A 21,504-nucleotide genomic window follows, 5' to 3' on the forward strand; every position below is an offset into this window, starting at 1 on the left:
AGACAGATATTAGTGTAGGGTTGCCAACTACCAGCTTTGTATTGATCATTGATGTCAAAGTGCTAAGATGGACTCGTTGCCCTCTTTGGTAACAGAGATTAGTAGAGTTTATTTTTTCTACTAAGAAGAAAAGAAGAGGCATAGAAAAATATGGCCAATTTTTTTTTTGGCATTTGTTTTTGGCAGTGCCACTTTAGAAGAACTCTTCCCCTTTAAATAAAAATTTCCCTTGCTGTCAGCTTATTTCTTTACATGATTTCAAATCTATCTTATAGTAAAGAAAAAGTAAATGGCGTTTTGTTAGTTCTATGGCATTGGTAGCAAAGCAGGGAAGAAAAATAACCCATGCAATGGGCAAATGCAGGATAGGTGGAGGATACTTTAGAGCAGAATGATGCACAAATGAAGAGTAAAGTAATAAGAAAAACAAGTTAATGGTAGAGACAAAGACTCTGAAATTAAACCCTAGATAAACTATGCTAAGAAACCAAACCTGCAAGTTCAAATGTCTCAATTATCTTAGATTTGTGAAAGATGCAATGGGCAGTCAGTCATGTTTTCCATTTTCACTTTGTCTTTCTCAGAAAAGCTACTGTTGTTTTTCCCACAGCATTGATCAATGCAATGGAAAGCCTGTTTTCAAATAAACTCATTTATCAGGGGATAAAAAAAATGGAGGTTAGTTAAGGAAGCATGGATACTGTTATTGAATCTGTGACCATGGGAGGTAGGAGAAAACCATAAAAAGAGGCCATGTTAACAGACTGCAGTAACAAAATAACTCTTCTGTATTTAGCCGTCTCCAAGATGCTTTTAACAAGACATACCATAAAGGGAGAAAATCTGTTTATTGGTAAAGGTCACTGTACATTTGCTATCCTGGATGAAATGACTGTACACACAAGTCACTACAACTCATGCCAGGCTCTGGAACTGAAGTGCTGCAATTCAAGGGACTTAGAAAAAGAGCTTCTAGCTTCCTTTACCATACCCATGCAGAACTGGTGAGTCAACATTAGACCTCTGATTGCAATTTCTCCCATGCACTCACCTCCATTGATATTCCTTCTCTGCAAATGGAGGGCAGGTGGTACTTGATCTTTGCTTAAAAGGAGGCAGACATTATCCCCCTCTCACTGGGTATCCATAACTTTTCTTTAGGTCCTGCTCCTCCACCCCGAGCAGTGCCTGTGATTCTTAAAGCCACTGAGAAATGTAGAAGTCCTAATTCTCAGAGAAATAATCTGAATTTGCATTTGTTAAAAATGCTTTTGTTGATTTTGAAATGGCGCATAGGCCATACAAGACATGCTTGTTCCAGCTGTATCCTTACATCTGTAGATTATTTTCAGAGGCATTGCAGACCAGCTGGGCTCCATTTACACCTCTTCTCCTAGAGAAAGACAGGAGATGATGTCAGGTGAATCTACAGAGTTCTGGGGCACACTGAGTGTTGTGATTGGATACATTAATACTGATATTGCAGTCTCATCCATTCTCTCTCACAGATGCACACAAGAAATTGGGATTGTATGTTCTCACCCAAAGCAATGAGTTAAGACGTGTATTGAGAAAATTGAGGGACTGGCTGAGAGTATGAAACATCAGACCCACATAGCAAATTCATGTATTTTTCCCTTCAGAATCTCATTGTCATGTAACAGACAGCATGGAGCATGTTAGTCTACATGAACATCCAATTTGCCTACTTGTAATGAAAATGTTGTTTTCTGGGAATGCTGCTGCACTGTTTTACATGCTCTCTTGCTCACATGCGCTTGTTACATGAAAGGATGCTCTTTTCATAACTGAAAAATATCACTGGAGAATAGGCAGTTTTATTAAAAGTGTGTCTCCTGCTGGCAGTTTACATATTTTGACAACCTCTTGGAGAGCAGCAATAATCAGCTTGAGGCCATGCTGTGTATGGCCTCAGTGATGCATGGCAGGAGAGCAGAGACCCAGCTCTGCTTCCCGCCCGTACCCATCCCCGGTGTGCTGGAGTGGAATTCCAAGGCCAGCTCTGCATTCATTACCACCTCATTATCTGCCTCAACGTCTTTCAAAGTCATTTTTCCTCATGACTAACCTTGGTCAAAATATTTTTATTTACCTGTGCTGGCAGTTTTTCATATGTGAAGGAGTTTCACATCGTCCCAGTTTGCATTCCCTCAGCTGGAGCTCATGGCTCGGTCAGAGCAGAGGCAGCACTGGTGTATCAGACTAAAGTCACTTGGGGACACAAGGTTGCTTTGCTTTCTGCTTGTCAGCTATAGGTAATTTTGCAAAAAGGGGAATAAGTTCCAGGCTCCCCTCTCCATATCCTAGTACAATTTGAACCATCACTTGCATAAAATCAATTCTCTTTTTTCTCTCCCACTCCAAAAAATTAATTATAGCAAATCCTTGACCCCAGAGTAAAAACAGTAAGAGGACAACAGCACAGATCTATCACAGGGAACAGTAGGGTGGCTTCTGCATGGACAAGTTGTTATCTTTCCAGCGCTTAATTTTTAGAAACTAAACTGTTAAAAGAAGGCCTTTGTTATTACATGCTTTATCTATTACTTACAGGTGGATCCTTTGAGTGTAAATGAGAACAAACACCACAGTGTTTTTGTATTGTGGTGATGGGGAAAAAATTGTTGCATTTTATGGATTTCTTAGCGATTTTATACATAAATGTATGGAACTTTTAAGCAACAGACTTCCAAGACATGGTAGCAGAAAGGATGGAATCAGTTTTGAGAATAAGGATAGCCTATCCCACACAGAGTTGCACAGACTGTAGCTGTGATCAGTGGGATGAAAAAAAAAATAATTATTGTGACCTGTAGTTTCAGAACTGCTGCCTGTACCACAGTGACATATTTTGGCTTTTAGGTGTTGCTCAATTTTCAACTTTGTGTGAACACAGTGAACCCATTCTGGTAAATTCCACTGTAGAGCAATCGAGGGTCTAACCTACATATCATTGATATCTGCTGGAAACCAGCTAAAGATGTAAAATGGCCAAATATATCCCTGAAACATGCTGTTCAGAGGGTTTGCTTGGAAACCCTAAATAACCATAATGGGTGGCAGAAGCCAATACTGGAGAGTATTGAATATGGATAGGAGAAAAATTTCTCCTCTCTAGATACTGACCGCTACAAAATAGTATGTAGTATCCATGATCCTCACACATTTTAAGAAGGACTTTTTGAAATCTATGCTCATTCAGGCTCCAATTAATAGAGGAATGAAGGATATACTGTTGCTAGTCCCTCATTATCTCTAGAGATCTCACTAAAATTTTCTACTTGGCATTGCATGCATAGAATATGGCTTTTGAATGATGGGAGTGAGAAAAAAATTGATTACATAAAATGGTGATATCTATAGGCAATCCCAAATGAAAGGACTTCCTGCAAACCTGTGTGACTACATGCCCTCCACAAGAAAGGCTTTCCTTTCCTCTGATGAAAAGGAACCCTAATTTAGAGATAAACTTTCTTCCCTTGGCTTTAGCACAGGTTGCTTCTGGTCAGATCCAGTGCTCAGCACAATTTCTTAAATGGAAGCATCTTACTCTCCATGGCTAGAGAGGTCTGACAAAATACCCTGCCAAAACCTCCCTTCAGGCTTTACTGTGTTTTTCATTTGTCCTTCCCCTTGGTGCTATTATATAAATCAGTCTGGGGTGGCTCTCTGCTGTGTCTCAGGGAGACAAACCACTCTTTCCAGTCTACAGTGGTGAAACTTTCCCCCAGGCCTTCACTTGCAGATTAACTTCTGTAATGTCTGCCCCATCCTGAACGTCTGCCCCATCCAGTATACCTGCTTAGGTGTTCCTTTTGCATCTCATAGATAACAGCACCATCATGCTGGGGTAATTTCTCCAAATTTCTCCATATTTAATATCCTGACCTTGTTTCTTAGTTTTACTTTGTCTTCTGCAACATCCCTATTTCATGTATTTTTGCTACTTTTCAAAACCACCTTATGTCCCTTTCATTTTATTCAATGAAGAGGAATGGCTTATCCATCCTCAGCTACACTTTATCTACTCCTGCTGCTGCTGATTGTTCTAGGTCAGGACCCAATCTTTGCTGAAAATACTAGCTCAGAGCAAATTATCATTAATTCATATGGGTGACAACCTGTACACATCTGGCTGGAGAAACTAAGAGATCTTACTTGCTGATGTTACTTGCATCTGTTTCTGTTGACCATTTCAGTATTTGTTCCTTTTCTTTAAGATATTCTACTTGAGGTTATACAAAGTTTTTGGATCAGTTGTCCTTCTTTTCAGAGATTTGCTGATAATAGTATCCAAGGGAGAACTGCCACCACATGGGGCCCTGAATTCTAATTTAGTATAAGCAATGAAACTCCTGATAAAGGTGAATAAGTTTCTACATTTTCAGAAGGAAATATGGGATAATTCCTGTTTTGTAGCTGGTGCTATCAGCAGGATGTCCTGCTGAGCCTCGTGACAGGACAAGAGACAATGTGTACAAACTGAAGCACAAGAAATTGCATCTGAACACAAGGAGGTACTTCTTGTCGTTGTTGGGGAGAGGCTGTGGAGTTTCTGTCTGTGGAGATACTCAGCCCCAACTTAGGACACATTGCTGAGCGGCCTGATTAAGCAGGAGGTTGAACTGGGTGATCTAAGAAGGTCCCTTCCAGCTTTGATTTGGGAATTTTGTGATTTATGGTTTAAACAGTGAATCTTTGTTTATGTTGTCTAATCCATGTCATTTTCATTCCACACAATGCTGGTTTTCCTGAAGGTGCCAGGTCTTGATGTTCTGAATTCCAAGGTTCAGACTGGAAAAGATGTTCAGGATGTCATGTCCTACTAGATGGAGCTGTCTAAATGCCTCACTGAATTTGTGCATAAGACAGCACAGGAATAACAGAAACTCTTTATTCATGTAAACCACAATGTTTCATTGGTTTACTTGTTCTGATGCTTTGCATCTTGAAGTGTAAACAATTAATTAATTGAAATACTCTTTCTGAAAAAAAAAGGGAAATCAAGCTAGCACTGGAGATACAAGCAACTTCCTCAATAGTTTGGCTAAGGAGACCACAAAATTTTTACTTTAGACAACATCATGAGATGCGTGCTTGACCTTTGTTTCTCAGTATTAGTTATCCATATATTGATTTAACTTTCCTATTAGTGATTCTTTGAATTTCTTCCACATTTATTTATAGTTGATGCAGCAACATTCTGTTGGCCTAGAAGTACGCACTTTCAAATGCAAGCTAAATCCAGAATTCAAATACTGCATACTCCTCCTGTGAGGATTGCTCTGAACTATATGGTACTTAAAATAATAATAATATTCTGAAAAAAAAATCCCATCTTTAGGAGTCTGGTTTCTTCTTATTGATTCATGCAAGCAGTGAGGTTTAATTGTTGATTATATCTGCTTGGTTATAGCTTTGGAAAGCACGACATCATCCAAATTCAGTTTTTTGTAATGAATGTTGCTTCTAGGAGTGATTTGTAGTGATGAAAACTCTTCAGGGCTGAGAGTTTAACTTGGCTGCTCTTGCACTCCTGTTTGAACCTCATCACTGTTTGGACCTTCTATTTGGGGCTAGAAATGTTAAAAAAATGGCTAATGAGAAACTCAGCAGACTGCCAAGATTTGCCAAGGGTTTTGCCCATTTGTTTATGAGGCAGTAGAGTGTGACATGGTCCTAAAACACTGTTGTTGACTTAGAAGTGTAACTCCACATGGATCTTCAGTGATTCCAATGGGGGAGGAACCTCAGCCTGCTCTTGGGAGAAGCTGCTTCACAGGTGAGGTTTGAAATCAAATGCCTGGTGAGCATTGGGGCTGGCTGTGATGCAGCTGTAAAACACGGAGAGCAGGCACTGCTTTGGCAATGGTGCCAACAAAAAAAAAGCAGATGCAAGGTCTTGTGAGAGGATGATGAGTGTGCAGGTGCAAACATGCCCACATATATGTACATGAATCTCCGTGTATGGATACATAACCTGCCCCCAGTCAGGGCAGATATACACAGCACAGAACAGTGTGCTCAGAGATGCCCCTGTGGCCAGTGCAGGGAGGAGCAGGAGGTAGCCCCACCCTCACGCACCTGCCAAGGCCAAGGGTACCACACCTGCAACATTTCATCTCCTCTGAGAGTTTCTGAGGGATTGGTTAAGTGCTTTGATACTGCCCAGTCTGGGGTCCAGGGTGCTGTAATTTATCTGCTTATTAAGTGGCCGGTGTTTAACATCAAACATGCCCAAAAATTATAAAAAAATCAAAGAATTTTGGGTCTGATGCACGGACTCAACACTTTATTTGCGTTTGTTACTGCACAACATCTGAGGGGTTTTCATTCTTTTCCTCCCTATGTAAATTCAATGAATTTGTGGCGGTGTTAAAATAACAAAATATTAGTGCTATTTCAGTATCTTCTTCCAGAAACTTTTCTTCAGGGGTTGAGGGAATTGGAGAGCGCCGTGCGTTGTTTTGGTTCTCTGGCTGTGGCCGTGAAGTGCCTGGCTTTGTGGGGACCCCTCAGCTGCCCTTTCTTCCCTGGCTGTCCATTGTGGCGGGCTCATTCATGCATCCCTAAACTCAGCGTGTGCAGCAAAACGCTGACTTCCAGGGGCAGCAAGGGCCTTCCTGAAACCGCCCCGCCGCCAGCTCAAAATGCTGCATTTGTTTTATGTCCTCCCGTGGAAATAGCGGAGCCCGCTCGGCCTCCCACCTACCGTGGGCGAGCCTCCCCAGTGCCTGCCCCAGCACGGGGGAGCAGCCCCTGGCTGGGCCCCCGGCCCCCTTAATCCCCCCGCCCGCGTTGCCCGGCCAACAGGCCAGACAAGCAGGTGATGCATTGACAGGGAGCAGATGGTCTCCCGCCGAGGTAAGCGGGGCTCAACAATGCAACCATATTGATCATATTGCTCCTTTTATCTTCTTCGCCTTCAACTTCGGTCTTGAGGTTTCCCTGCTAATAAGACGCGGCCTCCCCCCGGCCCGGCCCCTGGCCCGGCTGCATGGCGGCCTTCCGCAGCTTCTGGGCAGAGAGTGAGCCTTCATCCCACCCACCCTGCTCCAGCCCGGCTTCCTCTCCTGCTGAAATCCTGCTGGAAGGAGGGAGGGCCACCATTTCCCTACTCCCCATGACCCTTCAGCCTTGTCTCCCTTGTAGCCCTCTCCCTCCTGCCCTTTGCCATTTAGCAGAGGGGTGAGGAGACTGTGAGACCTCTCTGCCCCAGCCTGACCACTAAGGCACAACATCCCTCACTGGCTCATTGGGAACCTCTCTCTTCCTCTTCCTTTGGCCCCCTTAGACTTGTTTATGTTCATGTGTGTATAAAATAGGCTGCAGATGACTCATTTGCTCCCACCTGCCCTGTGTGGAGAGTGCCAGGGCCCCACTCTCCGTTTGCTGTCCTCTCCTGTACTGTGCCTGTGGCCACAACTCCTTTATTCTCCTCAAGCATGTTTAGATGGAAGCAAAAACTGATGCCTTCCAATCCCTGTCCCTGTCACTTCCTCTCCTTGACTGCACACCCTTCTTCAACAGACAAACAGCCAGAAACATCCCCAGTCTCTCTTGGTGCCCACATCTTGCCCTTTCCCCTTCAGCATGCAGAGCCATCGGCACGAGAAGGAGCCCTGGGGCTCGCATCCCGCTCCTTCCATCGTGTGCCCCCCTTCAGACTCTGGTGTAGAGATAAACAAGAGAGAGAAGCCAGGCCCTCCACCTGCCTCCCCCCTTGCTCCCTTCCCTTTCAGCAGCCCCAGCCCTCATTCACTGCTGTGTGAAGATGCTAAACACCGAGGGCTCGAGCACTGTTAGCCACTATTCACAATTTTAATACTTGCTTCATAGCTGTCACATAAATTCATTGCTGACTGCAGGCTTAGAATAGCAAGAGGGAACTTTAAAATAAAGAAAAAGAAGGAGCATGTAAGGAAAAAGAAAAAAGAAATCCTAAGGGCACTTTGCTATGGTATCTGCACTTGTTTGCAGGTGGTTTTGGAAACTATAACTACTGTAACTCCACACAGTGTTCTCTAACGTAGCTGTCACATTGTGTTGTTTTTTTTAATCTATTACGCCAGCACACATGCACTTTTTTTTACAGTAGATAAAAATGCCTATAAAGGCTTTACCCTTCTCTTTTTTTATAAGAAAAAAAAAAAAAAAAAAAAAAGAAAAGCAAAGAAAGAAGCTTGTGAATGAATGAAAAACAATGCAGGGTCACAAAGCTGTCTCAACCAATGTCATAGTGGTGCTGCTGGGCAGGCTTACAGAGGACTTCTTGTTCCTTGATTTTTATGGTGATCGGTAGAATGCATGTAGCACTTTGCGAACAGGTTCAGGACAAGTGGCAAAGAAAAGGCTCCTCACAATAAACTCTTTTCTACAGCACTGGGAGCATTATGCCTGCAAACACCTGTAGTTTTCAAAGAGGGAGCTGTAAAAGACACAAACAAAAAAATAAATAAATAGCAAGGCAAGACAAGTTGCAGCACATGTCACAGTCGGCACAATGGTGGTTTTTAAACTCATCTGAGACTGTGGAGTTTAAAAAAGCCACAGAAATATTATTGATTACCAGTGCCAGAATTCAGAGGTGCTGAGCTTGGGAAACAGAGAAATGAGATGAAAAGAGAAATGGAAGGTTCAGCCTAGTGACCTGGCAGGTTATCAGTACTGATCTGTGATGGTCCTGCAGGAACCAAAGAGCCTGCTGTTTCTTATGATGCATGTCCTTGAAATGGCCACCAAGTCCCTGTGATCTGTGAAGCCAGGGTCTGCCCTGAAGTCCAGGGGGCATCCTTACATGTGCCACCCAGCCCAAAGGCTCAGTAGTACAGTCCAGACTTTTTTGTCTAGGTACTAGACACTAGTTAAATATGACTGCTGTAGACTGCAAAAATACATTTATCTTCCTCTTCAATGTTGGCATAAACTAACAAAATATCATTAAGTGGGCATATAAAAAAGGGTCCCTGGCTTAACTGACTCTCAGGTTGATGAAGGGAACATCTGACCCCAAGATTCCTCATTCCAGTAGATGTATTGTGAGCCAGGTGTCGTAGATATCTTTTTGTGAAAATCCTTTCTTAGGATTTTTTCCCTTCTGAGAAGCTGAGGCCTCAAGAACAAAATGTAAACCATGGTTATCTGCTGCTGTGGAATGCATCAGGTGGATTTTTGATTGGCCCATCTTGGATGCTTATAATTAATGGCCAATCAAGGCTGAGCTATCTTGGACAGAGTCTGAGACAGCTGGCTTTTGTTATCATTCTTTCCTTTCTATTCTTAGCTTAGCAAGCCTTCTGAGATGAACCTTTTCCTTCTATTCTTTTTAGTGTAGTTGTAATGTAATATATCATAAAATAATAAATCAAGCCTTCTGAAACATGGAGTCAACATTCTTGTCTTTTCCCTCATCCAAGAACCCCTGTGAACACTGTAACAAGCCAGGTCCTTAGTACTTCTTGGGTGAACACCCCAGTTCATGTCAGAGTAGGCAGCTATGTTTTTTAAAAACCTGTAACAGAGATCCTTATTAGCATCCAGGAGAGCTCTGCCTAGAGAGAAACCTCTTCTCACTTCAGAACAGCCAAAGTGGTTCAATATTTCACAAAATTAAAATTTTATATGAAGCAGAATTTCTTCATTAGAAAAAACTAAAATAACTTACTACGATTTTCTATGTCCTTCACAGTGTCCTTTTCTGTCCCTACTTTTTCTTTTGGGATCCAATTCATTAGGATTCCTGCAGTCTTAAATTTACCAAAACCTTTTATTCTGATAAAGTTATAAAAACCCAACATTCATCATCTTGATTGTTTCTGTTGCTAACAACTTTGTTTAAAAAAGGAAAGAAAAAACTTCTCAATTGCCCCCAAACTTCATCCTACCTCTTCCTACCTTTTTTCAATTATAACTGCATGCAACTTAGTAGATTGAAATATGGTATGTTTGAAGCAGAGAAGATTGCTGCATGTTTTATTTGGAAATTGATCTGATATTTTGTTGAGGGTATTAATAAAAGGTGGGGAAATAAGAGCATGGTCACCAATCCATCACATGACACTCCTCAGTGCCTTCAACTATCACGTCTTGTTTCATAGGGGAGTCTCTGGATTCAAGCATAACTTATTGAACTGGTACACATATTTTGGTATTGGTTTTGGTATTACTTGATGGAGGGTTGCATTTCTGAGTGACCCACAGAAGTAAACTAATGCTTGGCATTTTTATATCACTAGCTGGATATCTGCAACTCCTCTGTACAACTTTCCTACAAATTGGAGTAAGATGGAAACTATTGTGGTAAAGGCTGAACTGAAAAATATTATCTACTTTATCTTAATAAATGAAATAATCTTCTCCATTCCCTAAACAATTTAAATATGCTTTAGTAAAAATGGAGAACTTTTATTTTTTTCTCTCTTTCTTTTTTTTTTTTCTTTTTTTTTTTTTTTACAAGGGTTTGAAGATTTTTGGCTATATCTAAGAACTGTGAAGAAATTTGCACAAGAAGAATGTAGTATGAAAATTTTAGAGCTGCAATGTAATCTCATAGGGGTCTGGCTTATGCTATTAAGCCTACGGTTTAAAGTAGTTCAAAATATTGTTTCCTAGTGCAAAACTCCTTCTTTTCTAGTAGTTATCTATTGTATTAAGATGACAGGCATAAATGGTTTTTGCTCCTTAGATAGACCTTAACTGTTGAGTTGAATCAAAGGACAATAAATTTTTCTGTTGGCCTCGGGCAGCTTTGGCTCATTTAAAACTTCAATGAAATGGCTGTGTAGGGCCATATTACACTGATTCTGTGAGCTTTTACCCCTTTCAACAAGTCTAACCAGAGTAGTAAGTGTATTGCATCTGGGAATTTCAAATCAAATGTACATCCATGTGTTCCTGTCCTGGTGGGAGTTAAGGTGTGTTTATCTTAGAATTAATTACTCTGAGTTAAAACAGCAATCTGTTATCTTTGTCTAAAGCATAACCAAAACTTTTTCTTTAGGACAAGGTTTGGGATATTTTGTGAAAACTTAATTGTGTCTTGGTGTGCTGGTGATAACATCATCAATGGTAGAACTTAGCACATAGCAGCAGATGGGACAGAGGAGCTATTGCTGATCCCAGTTTGTGTGGGCTTTGCCACAACAGTGTTGTGAATAATTGGCATTTTCCTTGTAAGCTGAAAGATACTCAGTGCTGTGTGCAGTCTGGGATTTTAGCACCTTAATTGTGTTAATGGCAGAACTGTGGTTCCCTAATTCCTCTGGAAATGCTGATGTGCTTACCTGCCCTTTGTTTTCATGGGGTTAAATAAGTGCAGTGTGACTAGCAGTGGTTTACTAGAAGGGTCATATTTTGCCTGTAAGAGCTGAGAGCTTGATTGTGTGGGTTAGATCTGCTTTCTGTATGCTTTGTTAGTTGTTGCTTGAGCATGGACTGAGATTAAGATATTTTCTTTGCCCTTGGATCTGTTCCAGACACTTTTTTGGACATCTCTGGATTGTTCATCTTTCAGAAGTCCAAAGAGATGTATACTATGGCCTATTTTGGTCAACTTGAAGCTGATCAGACAATGAAACTCATATTCAAATGGGTATTGGCTAGGACAATTACAGCATAATTAATTATTGCAATTTATCACTTTGTAAATCAGTGGTCTGCAGCCTTATCCAGGAATTCTTTACAGCTTTGTATAGTTGTGTTATTACCAATGAAGAGAGAAACCATGAGGCCAAGACCTTTTGGGATTATCCCTCTGAATACCTTCATATATAAATAATTACTGAAGTTGATGGCACTAGCTAGGAGTATAAAACTATGGAAATGGTTGCAGAAGTGAATCTGAAATGTGCCTTTGTTCATTATAAATAGCTTGATTTAATTTGTTATCTCTACAAATACCTTCAGACATGTATATTTATATATGTGCTTATGCTTGTGAGCAAAGTTTATCTTCTCTTCCAGCAGTGCCAAAGTAGAACTTTCTTGACCATAAAGCAAGGAATGAGTCAAGGTTTTTGAAAATTGCTTGATACTATTATTTGTGCTGTCATTTAGTTTTGCAATGTCTGTAGTCATGCTTTTTTGCCATTCTGTTTGGCTCTTAGGAGTTTGCTGACTGTGGAAAGACTATTCTCTTTGAGATAAAGTCTTCCTGACACTCAGAATATACTCTTTGACCTATATCCTCTATTTCTGCTTTCTCATCTGCACACTCTTCCTTTTGTTCATGGCTAGGAAACAGATTAAAGAGATATCAGGGCAGTGTGAATTTTCAGCTCTAACAGGGCCTTAAAGCATCATCAAATAAGATTATTATTTGAGAAGGGCGAGGAGGGTGCTTGGCTCAGCAGCCTGACAGCTTTTATTGACTTGTTCTTAAAGGTGCACTCCTGGGCAAGGATTGGTACCAGTGAGCTGAATATGTCTGAGAGAGAAGTGCTGGAGCAGATGCCACAGTGTTATGCACTACACAGCTTTTCCTTTCAATTACCCTAACAGGGTTTCTGCCTTAACAGTATTTTAACTTTCAAATGCTTCAAAATCTAGCCCTGCCACATCTCTGGTAACTGCAGTCTTTGGTTTCTGCACTGTGGCAGCAGTTTGATTGTGTGAAGTAAACTGAGGGACAGGATCCCAAGTTTCCTAATTGTTTCCTGACTGCACAGAGCAGGGAGCCTATGAAAGAGTTGGGATTAAATCTGCATCTGAGCAAAGCAAACAGGTCCCATTTATTGTAAGCTGAAAGAGGCAGACTGGCTATAGTTTCTGCCTTGTGCATTATTGTCCCCGTGCTACGAACACCATGGCTGCTTCCTTCGTGCTGACAATTGAAAACTCCAATATTCCATACCTTAAAAATCTAGTGTTATAGTTTGTTGCATGGTTTTCCACTCATTCATGTTGCTCCTCAGTAACTTAGCAATGACCAGTCGAGATATGCACACACCATATTGTTTTACGTGTTTGACTAGAACACTGACAGATTAATAGGAAGGGTAAATAGCTCTGCACTCTGTGGTGGCTCAGTGTGGGCTGGCAGGATTGACTGCTGCCAGACTTTGTTGTATTTGCACAGAGGAAGCTGCAGCAAAAGCCTGCTGGGGCAAGGTGACGTGGGTCATGGGTATTTGTTTCTCATCTCTATAGAAAACAATTGTCCTCTCAATGGAAGACAGCTTTTGGAAACTATGTGGTTCCACTAGTGGGCAAGCATTTGTACTTCCAGAGCGCTAAATAAAATGAAGCTATAGAGTGGCAGATGTGTTAAGTGTCTGCAATACCCTGCATATCAGGCAGGACACTTTGGGTTCATACACTGATAAATTATTTGCCTCTATTTCTTTGACTTGCTCAGTTTAGACAAGAGTATTGCTCAGATTTTCATGGGTATTTTCCTGAAAATTTCTTCTATGCTGAATACTTTTCTAAGACATTGTCTTACAAAGAGCACAAGGACTCCATTTGTCCCTGATATAGCTACTTTGGTTATTGCAAAGATCTTTATGTTAACAACAGCTAGAGCATCACCTTGGAAGGCCATCTGAGACCTCGTCTTTACAGAAGAAGATACCATAAAAGTTTGCAGTGACACTGAGCTTTTAAAGTGATCATACACTTATAAAGTATCTAAAGTAGTATTTTTTTCCTCTAGTTTCCACTGTGAGGTGCATCACAAAGCCAGTTTTTGACAGGTTGACATACAGGTCTGAGGTCCAGAGTCAGGATCCTGGCTTCTTCAGCTGTGCAGGTTCTGGAGGGCAAACTGAGGTACCCAGGTTCCTCAGTTTGGGTAGATTGTCTTTGTGGCCTCTTGAAGAGCTGAAAGTCCTTGTGAAGGACATGTGAACATGGGTCACCTGGATATACTTTAGGTAATTTGGTGATGTTGTGGGAATACAGATTGCTGGAATAAACCCCCCTGAGAGGTTCCTGTGTGCTGATTCCCAGGCTGCTCCTCTTGGCCCCACCGAGTACCTGAGCTCAGTGGTTGGCCCTACACTGGGGGTGCATCTGCACTCAGTACAGCTGGGTTATCAGGCAAACCAGGCGCCATCTCCAAAGGGCACACAGAGGACCCTGCCCACAGGAATGTTAAGACATAATTTCTGAAAATCAGTCTTGTGCCATGACCTTCCTCTTTTCCTGCGTTACCCTTGAGGATACAGTCTGTTTTGCCACATACTGCAAAGGTGCAGAGACTTCCCACTGTCTGAACCCCACAGAGTGTTGATTAAGCAGTGCTAGGAACTCTTCTGTGTCTAAAGGTTTGTGTGATGTTCACCCATGAGTTGTCCTGCTGTCCATTTCCTAGATATGGTTTTGTTCTAGGTAGGGTAGTGGCTGCATGCAGTGTGTGAAGAGTGTAAGCCTCATGCAGTGCAGGCATATGACCACTGGAATATTGTTTTGTCTGACATTCATGAAGTTAATTTCCTCGAGGAAAAATAACTCAGCCAAAACCAAACCAATAAAATACCTGAAAGGCTTTAATCTAAATAATTTCTGATTTCATGAGACTCACTTAAAATAAACAGTGGTGGATAGAGAACCTATTCAGTGCTTATGTATAACTCTCAACAATGTTGACAGCCCACAAGAAAACCAGTGTGGGAATCAACCCCCTATTGTCAGGATAATGTAAACATATGACAAAGGTCCTTAAGTCCAAAAAGGGAGGAAACAGCAATTCCTCTCCTTCCTTCCTGCAGTGTGTTTTGCCCTTTCTCTGCTCTGGGGTAATTATTTGCACTGTAGGGAGGTGGCCATAAAGTACCATCACCCTGAAAGAGGTGGCATAAGCAGATTGCTGTGGGGTGGGGTGTGAACTTGCAGAGCCTCAGACACTGTGTGGTGACTTTCCCTGTTTCAGCACAAGCTGCAAAAGCTACTTTGCATTGCTCACTGCATAAAAAATCCTGTGTGGGGGCTGTATACAGTAATATACTGCATATTCAAGCTCTAATTTGCCTCGCTGTATTTGTTTTGTATAGAGGTAATCTGATGTGATGATGTTTTACAGTAGCTTTGTTGAAATTACTGCAGAAGATCTAAGGATCCAGACAGGGCCCCAGACTTTTTTTTCTCCTCAAGTAGAATATTTGAATAGGTTAATGGCTACAATAAACCTGTGGACGGTCTTGAACCACATCATGATGTGACAGTGATTAGTTACTGCTGTTTGGTAATGGAGACAAGACTCTCTTTTTCCCTCATTTACAATGACCTTGCCAGCTGTCACTGCATCTTTTCAGCATATGCAGAGACACTGTGAGGCCTCCATGCAGTGGAAGAGGGTTCTGGATTTTGGCTGTAGTGAATTTCAGTAAAACTTCAAATGTTCTTGGACTATATATATGTATAGTTTACACATAAACTACAGGTATATAAAATTTCAGGCAGTACTGTCATAGAGAAATTAAATATAGCACTGCCCTGAAATTTATCTTTCAAGGTTTCTGGGCTTGCCACAGATATTTCCAGCTTGTGTGATGTTAAAGGCATGATACAACTACAACATAAATAATCTTTACTTTTATCCCTGTGTGCTAGACTGTGAAGTCTGTAGAGACAAAAGGAGAAGAAACATATAAAAGAAACATTAGTGTCAAATATGGAGATGGAATAATTTCCTAACATAATTCTGCTACATGGCTTTATGCATCAGTATTTAGAGGAGTCTTTACAGAGGCTTCCCATGAATTTAGGGTGCAATTTTATGTTCTTTCAGAAGATTTTGCTATGAGGGTTTGGTGCTGGCCCGCCACAAAAGGGGTGGTATTTTCATCCCAAATAGTCTAGTGTTTCAAGTGGATCCATTTCAGCACGAACATGCCATGCAGAAAATGCTCTGGCCAAAGCAATGGCTTAAATTTGAGCAAAGAAGTTACTCCTGTGGCCTTAGAGCCCTAATAATTTCGTCTTGCAAAGTAGTTGGCTGTGAGGGTAGAAGGAGTGAATAGATACATGTGGTAACTGGAATGTTACATTGATAAAAAAGTAAAGGAAACAAAAGTTGTATCAAATTTTACTGCTACAATTGGGTTTTCTTTACAGGGTGCCTCCTGAAAAGTTAACTGTTTTTAATGGATTTTAGTAGTACCATTTGTCATTCTAAATTTTTGAGTCATTGCTTCACTGGAGATATTGAAGAAGAGGTTGGATGCAGTTCTGTGCCATATTCTTTAGGCTGACCCTGCTTGAGTAGGAAGATTGGACCAGATGACGCACCGTGGTCCCTTCAAACCTTACCCATTCTGTGATTCTGTGGTTGTGTTTGCTGAAACAGGTGACATAAACTGATATTGACAAAGATGTCCCTGAGAGTTAGGCACCCAGACCCCAAGAACCTCGAATAAAATGGTGCAGGAAGGTTGTCTCCTGCTTCATAGAAGTATATTGCCATGTAGTACAATAAAAAAAAGGGAATAAGCAGTGACCAATTTACCTTCTTTAATGAACTCACAGCCAGCGACAGTGCAGGCAGCATGAAGGGTACAAAATGCTGCAGCACGCATGCATCAGTACCTGCTTTCTGTTGTATGTTTAACAATTTAAAGTCAGTAAAATACCTTGATAAAGTCAGTAAAATATCTTGATAGACACCCACTAGCTCTGGAAGTAACCAGGCAGACATTGATTAGTTATGAGAAGCACTAAAATCATAATGTTAGTTCAATTAATTTATTATTAATTTGCTGGTTTTGCCTGCTCCTTGCCAGGAAGAAGAGAAATGTAAAGTTGCTGATTTGCTTTCCTTTCAAAGCATTTGCAGGAGTAGAGCATTCCACAGCATATTGCAGTACCACCCTCCAGGCTTGCCTGAGCCCATATCAGAGGAGTTGCTATGTGGCACAGGAGCAGAATTTTGACCTGGTCTGTGAGAAAGAGGGCACAGGAGCCCAGTTGTTGTAGGAATTATCCCTGATCACCAGCATGGCTTGAAAGTTTCAGAACTGGGAAAGGTGTAATAAATTTGAAAACAATTCTGGTATGTTCTGAATGCTATTAACAAGGTGAGTGGTTAAAAGCCCCGGGATTATGTCCTGTATGTTTGCTAATTTTACTGCCAGCAGTTCTTATTTCATTGCAGTAAATGCAACAGAAAGGGGGTCTAGAATCTGGAGTTCCCTTCAAATGTATGACAGAAAGGCCTCTATAATGTGGATTACACCTAAGTGGTTCAACAATTAAAACTACAATTAAGAAAAAGTGAAATGTAGAATCCAGCAGCACAGTGGCTGTTGAAGTACAAAAGGAACTTGAGTAAACCTGTCAGATAAGAAAGCCTTGCAGAGAGGAGGACTGGTCTCACTGCAACATGAACTATTTGGCAGTGTTGTCACCCTTCTGAGCTGTTGGGAAATGTGTGATCTCAGGTGGAAGCCTGAGTTCTGGATCTCCAGCCCGGTCCCTGACAGAAGGTGTGTCCCTTCCCATTCAGGCTCTGTGAGCTTTCCCTCTCTCCTTGACTTACAGTGCTGCTGCCTCTGGGTTTCACATAAATAATCCTTGAGTCATTACCCTGCCCTTTTTGTCAATATGATGGCAAATGCTGACAGCAAAACCACTTGTTCCTGGAGCGCTGGCTCTTAAAAGGCTGTGACTAACCCCACTCTGCTCCTGCAGAGCAAACATTATTGATAGTTTTCTGCAACAGCAGTTTGTACAAGTCGTGGAAAAAAGTCAAGATTTGTTGAAGAGGATGGGTTCTCCTGTTGCCAATTCAGAAGATATTTTTTTTTTAGGAATTTTAGTTTTTGCAATATATCCTAAGCTGAGAGGCAGGACAAGCTGTTTTTTTTGGAGGACCTACTTGCTATCTACTGCCACTCATTGCTTTAAAGTTCTCCTGAGCTGCAAGGAGTGGAGTGAAGAAATCCCTGTGGTTAGAGGGAAACTGCAGCCATGGGCATTGAGAGCTGAATTTGGGTTTCTGCATGGAACTCACCCTACTATTATTAACTGAAAATTTTGAATCATGATATTGAAGTTAATTCAGGCTGAAATTTAATGGAAGCAAAGTTGCAGTTGGGAAGTCAATAGGTTTTGTGGTTTGGGATTTTTTCCCTTCTTTTCACAAAAATGTCTTGAGCGTTCATGTTGGTTTTGAGCTGGCTGGATTCTATTTTTTCCTGGTGGATGGTAATTTCTTTCTCTTGAAAATACTCACAGATAAACCACACAGCACCATTCACAGCGCTTATAAAAACCACGATGTAAGATTTCTTTATTTGCTGTGCCATATTATCCCACTGGTCATGCAATGAGCAGGAGGGGTCAGTTTTACATGGCTGTATTGTGGATTAGTGGCATTGTCTGTTGGCTGTGGAGACAGCAGTCAACTTAGATGCTATCAAATTAGCTCCTGCAGAATTTAATTAAAGAGGTCTGTCTGCAGCAGCCCTTTTTCTGGGTAATGTTTTGGAAAACTCTTCCTTCACATAAAAATAACTTGCCTCTTATGTGTCTTTATTCCATTTTGGGTGTTCTTTTAATCAAAGCTTCTGCTGCATTGGAAACCTGTCTCACGTACAAGCTCACAATGAAGTTTGTAACTGATGGGAGCTCATTTCAGAGACAGACATGCTGCTGAAAACATCCATGTTTTTGTGAAACAAACACCTCTTGACAACTAGCAGCTTCTTTCAAAATCCAAACATTTTGCTCTTCTGCCGCTAATTTGTTTGATTATTGGTTTTTCAGAATATTAATTTGTTCCTTCAAATACAGCTAAGTTTTCAAAAGACAGTTGTGTTGGGAGTTTCCCCTAAGCTTAGAATCCATTTTCTTTTTGAAGTGAGCAAGCAGAACTGCAGACTCCATTTGCTTATCCTGCTCCAGCTCTTCACTGGGAAGCAGGACCAAGGCCTCTGTGTGAGTGAGAGCTGTGGTACTGATACTAGCTACACATTTTCCCTCTGCTAAATTTCCACATGGAGGGTGTTTGTGGCCCTCCAAGACCAACTGCATGACCACCAGGCATGATGGCAGCCTGGTGCCTCCCACATCCAAGTCCTTCAGCTCCTGCCGCTGGAAGCGTGTCACGTACAGAGGAGAAGTAAAACACAAAGAACAATTATAGATCTTTGACAGCTTTCTGAGCTGGAAAGACCCAATCAAAATTTCTCATCTGACTGTCCCAAAGAGAGGAAAAACACTTATCTTAAAGATTCACGATGTGAGAGCCCGATAGGATCTGCCGTTTCCATAGAGCTGGGCCCTAGATTTCCCTTTAATGTAATTAAGCCTGAAGATTTATGAATACAACAGGCCAGAACTTGATCCATGTTCATTTTCAATTACTGGAGTGAAAGGCCTCCATCCAGATGTCTCTATTTACAGCATTCACACAGGCAGGACCGGGGGCTGGGGGAGGAGGGACCGCAAATTGTCACACTTGTTAATTCTTCACTGAGGACACTCAGCAGAGGTCTTGGCTTTGACCCCGTGACAAAAGGCAGGGGTCTGCTGGAGCAAGTGCATCAATGATGAGGGGGCTGACCCGCCGACCTGCCAGGGTCACTCCCTCTGCTTTGTAGGTATTTGGGTAATAATGGGGGTTCATTCCTTATTTTTATTTCTGTTACAGTGCCAGGGCAGGGGAAGAAAGAGAGGAGCTCTGATGTGAAAGACAAACATACATAATGAGAGGATCAAGCTTCCCCTGGCAACAGTAACGACTATGAAATGCTACAGGGGAAATACACAGTACTTAGTGACCCACATAATCAGGCCTATTTTAGCAGCATTGTTTTAGTTTTCTTTTGAACATTTCTTTTTCTATTTTTTTTTCCTCTCATGTTCCCAGATCCATATCTTAGTGCAATGAGCAATATTTGGACATAGCATTTTTCTCCATCACCAGCCCTAACCTGGTGCTAGATGGGCTTTTCATCAGGCGAGTGGTGGCTGGTACAATACCAAGTGTTGTACTGTCTGTCTGTATTTTCATTCCAGTTCCTCAAAGCTCTTGACAGACTCATGCTAGATGCTGTTTTCCCCACTTTAAAAATTGTTAAAGCAAAATAACTGAAGTGTCACTGTAAAAGAAAACTGTACCTTTTAGCCATCTACACAGAGCTCAGGGCTTTGTTCATCTTTGACAAAGATGGTGAAACATTGTGAAATCCTAAAAGCAGCAGTTTCTCTCTCATAATGGCATTCCTATTTTCACAACACAAGGAGCAAGGCTGTGACAGAGCAATATTGTTTTCACTGAGCTATAATTGCATGTCATAAATTAAAATATCTTCATTAGAGCAAGCCCCTTTACAAATTTTCCAAAAGGATAGATTATTTCTTGAAATGGCAGAAAGTGTTTCAATCCATTAGCATTTCAAAGAGATTTATTTCTTTTGCTTTCTGAAGCTGTACCTTTTTGACTTGCAGATAGGCTTTGAGGTTTTAAAAGGATTTGAACAAACTTTGCCAAATGTGAAATTATGAGCAAAACCAGAAGCCCAAAGCATCCTTTCCATTTTCAGGCAGTGAATAAAAGCTGCATAAATATTGCCCAGGAATGGCTATTGTATAAAGCTATTTGGAAGAAAAAAAAAAAGCAAAAAGGAGGAATGAACACCTGATGCTACCAAAACCAACAAACTTTTTATCATTCCTTGAGATGAAATTCAGAAGTTCCTGAAAGAAATAACTGAAAACAATCCAGGAAGAGTGGGTGCCAGTAATCAGAATAGCCATAGAAACATTGATTCATGTAGGGTTGAAAGGACCTTTTAGATCATGGAGTCCAGCCATTGTAAACTGTGTCTCTGTTGTAATCAGCTGGCTACAGAGTTAAGAATCTGAATGTGATTTATACTCAGCTATTGCTCACACCACGAGGTGTCTTGTAGCTTTAGGCTTAGGACCTGTTTGAGCTTTAGGCTCTCCTGTTTTTTAGCAGAGATTTCACCTGGGCCTTGCTAAGCCTTGTGGCTCCAGGTTTCAGTGTAAGGTGTTTCTTGGGTGAGGCTCCTTGTTGCCACAGGGAGTCTGCAGTTCTACCTGGGAGAGCAATCATTTCAGAGTCTCCATACAGGCTGCACAGCTCTTACCCATCTGTTTTTGGGCTAGAGCCCTCTTGTCGTGCTCCTGGTGTCCCTTTCCCTCTAGTCACTCTTGAGAAAAGCTGAGGAAAGTGGCCACAGGAAGGATCTGCTGTTCAAAAGAATGATCAACAAAAGAGAAAAGCAGCTAAAAATATTTTGATTAAAAAAATATTGCTGATCTTTATGTCTAGGGTGAGAAGGTAAGATCACTCAAAACTTGTTTTGAATTGATCCCAAACCATCATGATAAAAGGGATGGGGGGGGAGTGGTAAGGATTAAGGGAAGCATCTTTCTTCTCATTAACCATGGTCTGATCACAACCAGGTTTTTTCAGCTGTAATTTATAACTTTTCTTCAATAAGAAACAACCATTTTACTTCCACACAGAAAGACAAGGATTTATTTTAGAAACTAATTAGTGAAGTTGAGGCTATG

The sequence above is a fragment of the Camarhynchus parvulus genome, chromosome 1A, assembly GCF_901933205.1.
Source record: "Camarhynchus parvulus chromosome 1A, STF_HiC, whole genome shotgun sequence".
NCBI classification, from domain to species: domain Eukaryota; kingdom Metazoa; phylum Chordata; class Aves; order Passeriformes; family Thraupidae; genus Camarhynchus; species Camarhynchus parvulus.